Here is an 11,362-nt window from a genome sequence, read left to right as displayed (position 1 = left end):
GCATTTGAATGAACATCCTATATAATTTCTTTGTGAAGCAGAGATGGTCCTGTGGTCACGGTACATATGTGTTTTCAAAGCAGTATACTTCAGAAACTGATGTTTGCAGTCAGCCACACCACAAGGGAATTGCTTGTTTGCTTCATGTCTATGAAGTAACTGATGGTCAACCTAACGTTTAAGCGATTTGAATGACAGGCCACAGGACTTACATTTACATGTATGACCAGGCATTTTTCAGAAGTTAAGTATTCCCTCAAATCTCATGTTCCATCTAACAATTCCAGGAAGTTCTGTGTGTGTGCATGTGTATGGATATGACAACAAGTAAGGTATTGGTGTTTAGCAAACTTGTGTATACAGTTAGGCTAAATGTTGCAACTGATGAAGCGGAACTGCAATCCAAACTGTTGAGACAAAATAAGTGTAAGTGAAGCACAAATAAACTTCAAAAAAGGTTATTTCTAGTGCCGTCAGGCAATTAAAAAAATTTATCTAATTAATCGCATTTTAACCGCATAACCATTTTAGGCCTGATATTTTATATTCTATAATCATATTTCAAATTGCATGTGTCCGGATGGCAGAATTCAGTACTGTATCTACAAAACCTTCTGTTGTATTTTTGTTCAATAAACAATGTGGACTAGGCCAACAGTGACTTTCATGAAGAATGGGAAAAAAAAGTATTGAAATTGACCCAGTTTTAGCGTTTTTATCAAACATTTTGTCTGCCCAACACAATCACCACGCACGTGCATATTTTTATCAATGGTTCATAACGTGCGTGTGTAATCGAAATGATCGTCACAACAGTTGCAGGGCACCAGGGGGCTCACCAGGGGGCGCTGAGAGTCACACACAGCTAGTGGCAGGCACTGATATATGCTTGCTACTACTAGCCGAATGAAAATGTATCTGTTTCACCTAACACTATTGCTCCGTGATTATAGCCACCCATCTCTAAAGCCACCACCCATCTCTAAAGCCACAACCACGTTACCATATTTGTAATAATGTAAATCATTGTGTCGTTGTACACATATTGTGTTTATAACGTTAGTAGCTAACATAGCTTAGCTTGGTAGCTATTGTGCTAACAAAATATCCCGACATCCGGCTCGCTGGCCGGCATGAACGGCCGACCCAAAATGGTTCTCTCCTCTCTGTACACCCCGTCCCCACGGGTACCCTGCCGGGGGGCCATGGACGCGACAACGGCGACAATGGTGGCAGCCTGTAGGGCATAGATATCTATAATAGAATATAGATGTCTATGCTGTAGGGTGCTCGAGCCCGTAAAGGCTAGTGGTTCACGATAGCTATGAGCTAACAACGGCCGCCGCTGTTGTCGCGTCCACAAGCTCCTCCGCAGGACACCCGCGAGGACGTGGGCACACAAAGAGGAGAGAACCATAGGCTAACGTCAGTGTAGTGGTCCTGACTGTAGGCAGCAGGGACGGCGGAGCTATATAGGCTAACTGTGATGCACCTAGTGGGCCACCATTGAACTAGTACTATGACCCGGACGGGCAAGGCATTTCCTGAAGTGACGTCACGGCCGTGCTAGCTTTTAGATTCGGCTCATTAATATGCACCTGGCTGTAGTGACGTCGGCGTTTGATAAGCTTTTTTGATTCGCACGTGCATGTTATTCGTGCGTGGACCTTTTTAACTCTTTCAGAGTGGCATTTCCGGTGTCAAATGGAAAAAAATAAATAATGAAATTATATACCAATGATGTAAACTACCCATAATTGATCAGTAGGGTTTAACCTGGAGGTTGGGCTTTAATCATCTTTAGGATAGAGGGGGGTATCATGCACCCCCCGGAAATATACTTCTAACCAGTGTTTCTAGATTTGAAAAAAATTATAGGCTTATGTTAACAAGTTGTCAGAGTGTCCCATGTATCATTTATATGCAAATTAAGGACATGATTATCAAAAAACCGCAAACAAATCTGTTTAATATATCTCAGCCAATATTGCAGATAACTGAACCAATTTGGACAAGTCAATCAGGGCAAGCTTATTTGACGCATATCTCGCCTAGAAAGGCTTTCGAAATAGTGAAATGCCATTTGATGGTAGAAATTCATTTGTTTTCACTCATAAGATGGCGGCGGTCATAAGATGGCGGCGGTCTCGTAACAATAACCTGCAAACCATCCACGTGGTACATACATGTACATAGGCTATACTATAGGTGGCAGTGAGATCCTGCTGTAACAACCTCTGTGGAAATATTATCACATTTAAAAAAAGATAAAATCTCCTACGTTGTTGCTCAGCTTGTGCCCTTCCTGATGGCTTGTCGTACAGAACATGTAAGTCGCTTTGGATAAAAGCGTCAGCTAAATGACTAAATGTAAATGTAAATGTAAATTTGTAGGGGCCATGTTTCGAATTGCAGTATCCCGTATAGGTGTTCTTTGAGGGTGTTTTTGAAAGTGGGTAGTGATTCACATTCCTTTACAGCTTTGGGTAGGGCGTTCCACATTGATGTGGCATAATTGCGAAACGTGTTTAGTTCATTGTTTGAGCAGAATCTGGGTTTAACATGATTTGTTGAGCTTCCTCTAGTGGTTGTGGTATTCACTGACCTTTGGGAAGTATTTTGACATGTACATGGGTACCTTAGTCGTATAGTGTATCTTGTAGACCAGGCCCATTGCAAGTTGCTGTACTCTGTCGTCTACTCTAAGCCATCCTAGGTTGTCAAAGTGGGCAGGGGTGAGGTGGGTTCTGGGGGTAAGGTCAAGTAGTAGTCTGACCAGTTTGTTTTGTGATGTTTGTAATTTAGATTTAAGCGCCTATGAGGTGCTTTGGTACATGAGGTGCACGCATAGTCGTAGTATATTGAATGAGGGCTCCTGCCAGAGTCTTCAGGGTATTCTTGTTTCTTGAGAGGAGATCCGGTACAAGAATCTAGTTCGTTGGTTGACTTTTTTTATTACATTGGATGCCATTTTGTCACAGGAAAGATTTGCCTCTAGGATGGAACCCAGGTAGGTAATTTCGTCTTTCCTTGTGACAATATTGTCACCCATGCACTGTAACTGAGAATCCGTCGGTCTTGCTGAGTTTGTTATTTGAACCGAAGAGAATGGACTCTGTTTTGCCCATGTGTAATGATAGTTTGTTATCAGCGAGCCATATGCAGATTTTGCCTATATAGTTCCGAGCTGAGGGTTTTTTCAACCTGCAACTTGTTCTTGTCAGAGACCAGCATGGCTGAGTCGTCCGCAAACAGGAACAAGTTGCAGTCACAGGCTGACGACATGTCATTTGCATAAATTAGGAAGAGTAGCGGTCCTAGTATGCTTCCTTGTGGAACACCACAGCTCACTGTGAGGGGGGGGGATAGAGTATACCGTTTACCTCTACCATCTGTTCTCTCCCCTCCAGGTAGGATTGCATCCAGCTCACTGATAAGCTATCAAAATCAATTGCTTTTAGCTTGTCAATCAGAATGGAGTGATTGACAGTATCGAAGGCCTTTTGTAGGTCCAGCATGACCATGCCGCAGTATTTGCCCGCGTCCACCTCTTGTTTGATGTGGTCGTTCAAATAGAGGAGGCATGTGTCAGGGAGCAGCTAGATATATAGCTTAGCACAAGGGCTGGAAGCAGTAGGGAGCAGCTAGCTATATAGCTTAGCACAAGGGCTGGAAGCAGTATAGGGACCAGCTAGCCTGCTTAGCACAAGGGCTGGAAGCAGTAGGGAGCAGCTAGCTATAGCTTAGCACAAGGGCTGGAAGCAGTATAGGGACCAGCTAGCCTATAGCTTAGCACAAGGGCTGGAAGCAGTAGGGAGCAGCTAGCTATAGCTTAGCACAAGGGCTGGAAGCAGTATAGGGACCAGCTAGCTATAGCTTAGCACAAGGGCTGGAAGCAGTAGGGAGCAGCTAGCTATATAGCTTAGCACAAGGGCTGGAAGCAGTAGGGAGCAGCTAGCAATATTGCTTAGCACAAGGGCTGGAAGCAGTAGGGAGCAGCTAGCTATAGCTTAGCACAAGGGCTGGAAGCAAGCAACTATAGCCTATAGTTTAGCACAAGGACTGGAAGTAGGGAGCAGCTAGCGCTCTGTAAAAAAATTAACTCTGACGCACAGAGATGAAATTGATGAAATTGAATTGGGTGATGGTGTTGGAGGTCTGACCCCCCACCCTGACCGCCTGGGGTCTTTCACTCAGAAAGTCCAGTACCCAGGCGCTCAGGGCGGAGCTCAGACCCAGCTCGATCAGCTTGTCCACCAGTCTGGTGATGGGGACTATGGTGTTGAACGCTGAGCTGTATGAACAACAGTCTCACATAGCCCCCCTTCTGACGGTCAAGGTGAGAGAGGGTGCTGTGCAGTACCTGGGAGACCGCGTCCTCAGTGGACCTGTTTGTCCTGTATGCAAATTGCATAGGGTCCATATCACTGGGGAGGGAGGCACAAATGTGGTCCTTGACCAGCCTCTCGAAACATTTCATGACCACAGAGGTGAGTGCCACCGGTCTGTAGTAATAACTGTGAATTGAACTTGCATTGCTGCACTATAGTCCATCCGTTGCAAGTCAACGCCCCCCCCCCCCCCCCCCCCCTCCATCCATTAACTCAACTGGACTGTCACTGTAATGTTTATACAGGTGTACAGTGTCCCCCACCCACCCCTCCTACCCAACCCCCCCACCCACCCAACCACCTCCAATGTACAGTCAGATTGGTTATTTTTGGTTGAGGTTGAAAAAGCTATGTTGATTCAATATTTAATTACAGATACCATTTCAACATTTGAAAAACTGTCGTTGAATCAATTTAGTAGATTTCCCCTCCCCTCCTCCCCCTCCCCTCCCCTTCGAGAGGGTATAGTCCTAAGCAACTCGCGAGACCTAGAAGATCTCACGGGACTTGAGGTATTCAAACACTTTGGCGCGATGGATGGTGTCTTCACTGACTGGCTTGACAAATAGTCTGAGCCAAACTCCTTGGTAAGTCATTGACAATATTATGTATTATGCCATTCACATACCATAATCTTGCTGTCATCGTTTGACTACATGCTACTTTGTGAATTATTACCGTGGTGGCAACTAGTATGCTAGAACGAAGCTTGTTAGCATTATTAGCTAACATGCTAGATGGTATACTTAACTGGTAAGTGAGTTCTTATGGGAATAGTATGATTCCGTTCAGATACCATCACCGGGCTGTTATCGTTTGACTAAATGTTATCTCTGTGCTGTGGCAAATAGTTTGGAGCTTGTTTGAGCAAATAGTGATGCATATTATTATAGCTACTAACGTTAGCTAGCTAGCATGCTAGCTAACGTTATTCTGCCATTTTGTTTCGTGATTAAAATGTACGTTTTTAATAGTTACATAAGCATTGTTGTAACTAGTGTTAACAAATACTTTATTATAGTTCAATTGTGTTAAACTTGGGACACAGCCATGGCTCTATTTTATTTCGTTTTGTATGTGAGGCATTTTAGCTTGCAGTTGTTGTGTTGCATTGTGGGTTTTCAGCACAAAGTAATCCCTTGCTGAGGGTAAGATGGTTTTCTGTCTGCTCAGACTCAGAATACTTAATTAACATGATCTGTGCTTCATAAAAAACAGATATTATTTATCTGGTTTTGGTTATTTTGCACAGTAAATACTTATTCAGGCCTACCTGCAATTCAGAATTTAATCCAGCAGGGCGGCAGTGATGTTCATTCTGCCTTTTGTTATATATAAAAAATGGGGCTTTGAAAGACTGACATATTTGAACTTCTAGCTCCTGCTACTCTAAACATATATATATATATATATATATATATATATATATATATATATATATATATATATATATATATATATATATATATATATATATATATATATATAATATACACAGTCTTGATAAATTGCATACAAGGTTTTTTGAATATTTTGATCGTCTTCTTTTTAGAATTCGCTGGCAATCATCGCCGCTATCAAGGTGAGTTAACTAACACATTCTCAAATCATGTTTTGTTTTTACCACCAGACATGCGCTAGGTATATGGAGCTAGGTACACTTGCTACTGTAGGTTATATGGTGCTCATTGATAACTACTTTGATGGTGCTTATTTTTTCCTTATTTTGTTAATTATGTTGCTCTTTCTCTAGGAATGCCAATGTATAACTCCAGCCCCTATTACCACACTGCCATTGATTCAGCTCAGTAAGTATTATCTTTCAATTCAATATTGTCTGTCTCTCTCACCCCACTTCAAACGTCACACCTTTATCTGTGTTTTCATCTCTGTCTTTCTGTCTCTCTCACCTCGACCCCCTCCACTTCACACAACACCTACATTGCCAAAGCCTTTGTCATTTGATGACACAGCAGTGCTATGTCTGTCTCTCCCTCTATCTCCGTCTCCCTCTCTCACTGGCATAACATTTTTATTGTCGTATTCAATATTTCAGAGATTCTTCGCCAGAGGAACTTGAAGCCATTCCTGAATTACGACCAGAGACCAGCAGTTGCACGCAGGCAGAGACTGCCTGTAGCGTGAGTTGAATTTTATACACAAGTTCACTGGTGTTTATTCTTATATAAAACGTCTCTAAAGACGTATGTTTACCTTTGCATTGATTGGCGGATTTTTGACTGAAGACATTGGATCTTTCCTGCTCTCCCATCCAAGTCCCAGGTTGTAATGACGTAATCATGACACTTAGTTGATTTTGAGTAGACAATTACTCGTTGCATCTGGGCTCATAGTCATAGCCATATAGGAATGACCGCTACACCGTCGCGCCAATAGCGGCCGAGGGAGGGAGAGTTAAGCGATTTCTTTGTCATTCAGACAGATTCTCCTATCTGCACCTATCTGACACGTATAGCCACTGATGGTGGAGAAGTGCTGTCCAATTAGCCATTTTGGGGAAATTCAGGCATAAAATAATATTCTGTTGTGTGTCACTGTCAAACAATCCAATATTTCAGAGATTCTTCGCCAGTTGCGGGAAGTATGTCACCACCTGAAGACGCAGACCACCACCTGAAGCCCATGTAGAATTGTGAGTTGAATTTTATACATGATAGATCAGTGGTTCTCAAACTTTTTACACCAAGTACCACCTGAGAATGTAGCTGGCTCTCCAAGTACCACCATATGACCGGTGTTAAAATACAGTCTATTCAGCTATGCACAGTTCACGCAGGAGGCAAATGTATTCCTAATACCATTATTTATTGTTAACTTTTGTCAGACACAGCCACAATGTACAAAGGGATAGCACTAGAACTAGCAAACGCGTCCACACAACTCATACAATGCAAGGGCATTGAGAACATAATAACTAACATTCTCACATAGCAAGTGAGAAAATTAAGAACAACTGTATTTCAGCAAATGTACTTAATCTCTATCTCTCTCTCTCTCTCTCTCTCTCTCTCTCACACAGCAAGCAATTGTCCATCATTCTCTCTCTCTCTCTCTCTCTCTCTCTCACACACACACACACACACGCACACACACACACACACACAATTATTTTGTTACAAAAACTTAATTTCCTGCATTTTCTGCAGGACTTTTTGAAATTTTACCCTTTAAATGCCAGTTTGTGTGATGGCATCACAAATTATTGTTAAAATAAACACACAAAGTAAAATATGTTCAATAGGATAGGAGCCCCGCATTTAGTGATCTAGGAGGCAAGTATTTTGTAATAAGATCAGATAGATAGAGCAATCACAAAATAAAGAAATGAGGCTCATTGTGCTCGCAAGCCACTGTCTAAAGTCTAATTGTGTTCTCAGAGGGATGACACTGGTGATCTACACCTCTACCAGAGGCCAGCAGCCAGAGGGGGACCCTGCTGACCACAAGGCCATCTGAATCATCCTATGCTGAATTGACATGGATGGCATCTCCCTTAAGCTGATGTGAGTATAACTTCCATGTACAAACACAAACACACCCACTCTATCTATATCTCTCTTCTAGGACATGTCATCATCATCAAACCTTTATTTAATTCTTGGGAGAACAGTAGGGTTGTAAAAAAAAGTGTAAACATCTTCAAATCATTATTAACACATCCACGCTGTAAAGGCTTATTGCCCGCCATGCTTTGACCGCCAGATCTCGCGAGTAGGGTCGAGCTGCAGACTCGGAGCCTCGGTCCAGATTGGAACTTCCGCTCGGAGCCTCGGTCCAGATTGGAACTTCCGCCCTGCCACAGGACTATTACTCCTGTGACAGGGCAATGCGCTGATTGGCGGAAAGTACGGAAGTATCTCGAAGTACGTCTGACGTATCTTGAATTACGTCTGACGTTTCTCTACGTTAGCGAACATTAAACGTTGTATTCATAAAATAATATAAATTCAGCAGCATGGGGAGGGCCGGGGGGAGGGGAGGTACAGGTAGTAGAAGACATAGTTATAGTACAGTGGAGAAGTAAAAATAGAATAAAAAGGCAGTGGAAACAATATACAATATTATTAACTCTAATAATAACACGCCTCGCGGGCTCATTATAATACGAGAGCCGTGGGTCTGCATTGTATAGAGCGGATCCCCCGGCCGTATTCAAACGCTGGAGCGCTTTGCCATGGATAAAACTGTATTAATATAGTAGTAATAATAGTAGTTGGCTAGTTGCGCGCTTCTGGCCACCTCCCGCAGTGCGCGCATACACACATACTGTCTGTAGCCTATACAGTACGTGCAAAATTAGTTGTCAAGTTGAATTTTTTAATATAGCGTGTCTAGGGAATAAACGGCAATCGATGCATTTAGGTCTATAACTCACGTTCTAGGAATTACTACAGGAAATGATAAAACATACTTATATTCTAGAAGGTATTTTTGTATTTTTGTATGAATGAAAAAGTATAACGTTCCTACATCCTGAACAATAGATAATCGATGTTGAATGCAGGCATTAAAGTGTTCCGTCTCAAGACGGATTTCCGTCAATTTGATTGGGGAGATCCGTCAATTTGATTCGCAGTCTAACGGAATTGACTACCTGGTATAATATGATTTGTAGATGCATACAGATTGAAACAAAATTGAGCCAATCAGAGGCGCCAAATATCATGAAAAGGGAATTTTTTCTACCGAGGCGGCGCCAAGCAGTCATCACTCAGGGACTCGAGTGGTTGCAGCTGGAGGCTATTGGGCGAGTGACATTTGCGAGGTCTGTCCGCCACATGGCAGGGTAACAAAATAGTTGTGTCCCCTGCTGTGGTTGTGAGTATAGTATACGTTTATTAGCTTAACTCCGTAGCAACATCACACAGGTGTATCTGTAGACAGTCTCCTCCCCACCGTATATATCTTTTTTCCTACCACCCACCCCCTCCTAATGTACAGTCCCGGACTTTCCAGTGAATCATAGTGTCCTTTTTTTTCATTTTCCCAGATGCACCATGCACCAAGGATCCAGCTGATTACTGCCAATCTGGAGGATTGTTCCTTATCTGCTCTTCACTTGTGCCACTGATTCATTGACCTTTTGTGGTGTGGTATGTTTTGATTTTTACTTAGTAATACACTGTATAGTTGGGATTCTGAATTAAACAGTATAATGTTCACATATATTATGGAGCCCCCAGGGGTCGGGAGAATATTGTGGAAAACAATATAAAACTGAAATGGTAAAGCTAAAAAACTGTAGACCTGACCACAACCCCCTCGGTTCAACAGCACAATATGTTGCTTTCTCCGCTTTTAAAAGTTGAAATCATCTGATGACATTGAAGGGATAGTTCAGAATTGTGGACATAAAGTTTAATTTACTACTTGGCCATTATGTTATGTTCAATGGACTGCACTTATATAGCAATAGCGCTTTTATCCAAAGCGCGTATGGCCTCTCATTCACCTATTCACACACATTCACACACCAATGGTGGCAGCTGCCATGCATATTGATCCATAAATAGTGTTTAGATTGTACTTCTATAGGTTTTTAACTTTACATACTGTATTTAAACATTACATTTGAACAAACACTGCAAGCTAAAGTTTTAAATCATTTGAATCTGTTTTATACAGCACACTTGCTTCCAAAATAAAGCAGTTTTACAATCCTGAGCGTTTGTTAACACTTGAAGCTTTTTGTTTCTAACAATCTGTACAATAAAAGTGTCTGTCTGAATAACTTTTAGTGGTGCCAATTTATTGAAGGAGTTTGATTGTAACAATTTAGGAAAGATCTGTAAAATAACAGTGTTTCTCTGCTGAGTTTTTAGTGGCATAACTTTATTGAAGGGGTTTGATTGTAATAAGTTAGGAAAAACCGGCCAAATAACTGTGTTTCATCGTAATAATTTTGGAATAACAGTGTTTCACTGCTGAACTTTAAGTTCTGTCACTTTATTGAAGGAGTTTGATTGTAACAATTTTGGAAAAACCTGTAAAATAACAGTGTTTCACTGCTGAACTAAGTTCTCTCACTTTATTGAAGGAGTTTGATTGTAATAATTTTGGAAAAACCTGCCAAATAACAGTGTTTCACTGTTATGTCACTTAATTGAAGGTGTTTCATCGTAATAATTTTGGAAAAACTTGTGAAATAACAGTGTTTCACTGCTGAACTTTGAGTTATGTCACTTAATTGAAGGAGTTTGATTGTAATAATTATGGGAAAACCTGTAAAATAACAGTGTTTCACTGCTGAACTTTAAGTTCTGTCACTTTATTGAAGGAGTTTGATCGTAATAATTGAGGAAAAACCTGTGAAATAACAGTGTTTCACTGCTGAACTTTGAGTTCTGTCACTTAATTGAAGGAGTTTGATTGTAATAATTATGGGAAAACCTGTGAAATAACAGTGTTTCACTGCTGAACTTTGAGTTCTGTCACTTAATTGAAGGAGTTTGATAGTAATAATTATGGGAAAACCTGTAAAATAACAGTGTTTCACTGCTGAACTTTAAGTTCTGTCACTTTATTGAAGGAGTTTGATCGTAATAATTGAGGAAAAACCTGTGAAATAACAGTGTTTCACTGCTGAACTTTGAGTTCTGTCACTTAATTGAAGGAGTTTGATTGTAATAATTATGGGAAAACCTGTGAAATAACAGTGTTTCACTGCTGAACTTTGAGTTCTGTCACTTAATTGAAGGAGTTTGATAGTAATAATTATGGGAAAACCTGTAAAATAACAGTGTTTCACTGCTGAACTTTAAGTTCTGTCACTTTATTGAAGGAGTTTGATCGTAATAATTGAGGAAACACCTGTGAAATAACAGTGTTTCACTGCTGAACTTTAAGTTCTGTCACTTAATTGAAGGAGTTTGATTGTAATAATTATGGAAAAACCTGTGAAATAACAGTGTTTCACTGCTGAACTTTGAGTTCTGTCACTTAATTGAAGG

At 41.1% G+C, this 11,362-nt stretch overlaps 2 long non-coding RNA genes across 2 annotated transcripts; both read left to right on the top strand.

The window, feature by feature from the left end:
• Positions 1-4,900: 4,900 nt before the first annotated feature.
• On the top strand, positions 4,901-6,484 carry LOC311246308. Its single transcript, XR_014620794.1, has 4 exons — positions 4,901-4,978; positions 5,944-5,973; positions 6,145-6,199; positions 6,448-6,484. It is a non-coding gene; the product is annotated as an uncharacterized lncRNA (long non-coding RNA).
• Positions 6,485-6,973: 489 nt separating this feature from the next.
• LOC311246303 lies at positions 6,974-9,533 on the top strand. The gene is made up of 3 exons (XR_014620793.1): positions 6,974-7,044; positions 7,790-7,915; positions 9,403-9,533. It is a non-coding gene; the product is annotated as an uncharacterized lncRNA (long non-coding RNA).
• Positions 9,534-11,362: the final 1,829 nt, after the last annotated feature.

The sequence above is a fragment of the Notolepis coatsorum genome (genome assembly GCF_963971535.1).
Source record: "Notolepis coatsorum genome assembly, contig: SUPER_1_unloc_1, whole genome shotgun sequence".
Classification (NCBI taxonomy): domain Eukaryota; kingdom Metazoa; phylum Chordata; class Actinopteri; order Aulopiformes; family Paralepididae; genus Notolepis; species Notolepis coatsorum.
This window is presented reverse-complemented; position numbering and strand designations above follow the sequence as displayed.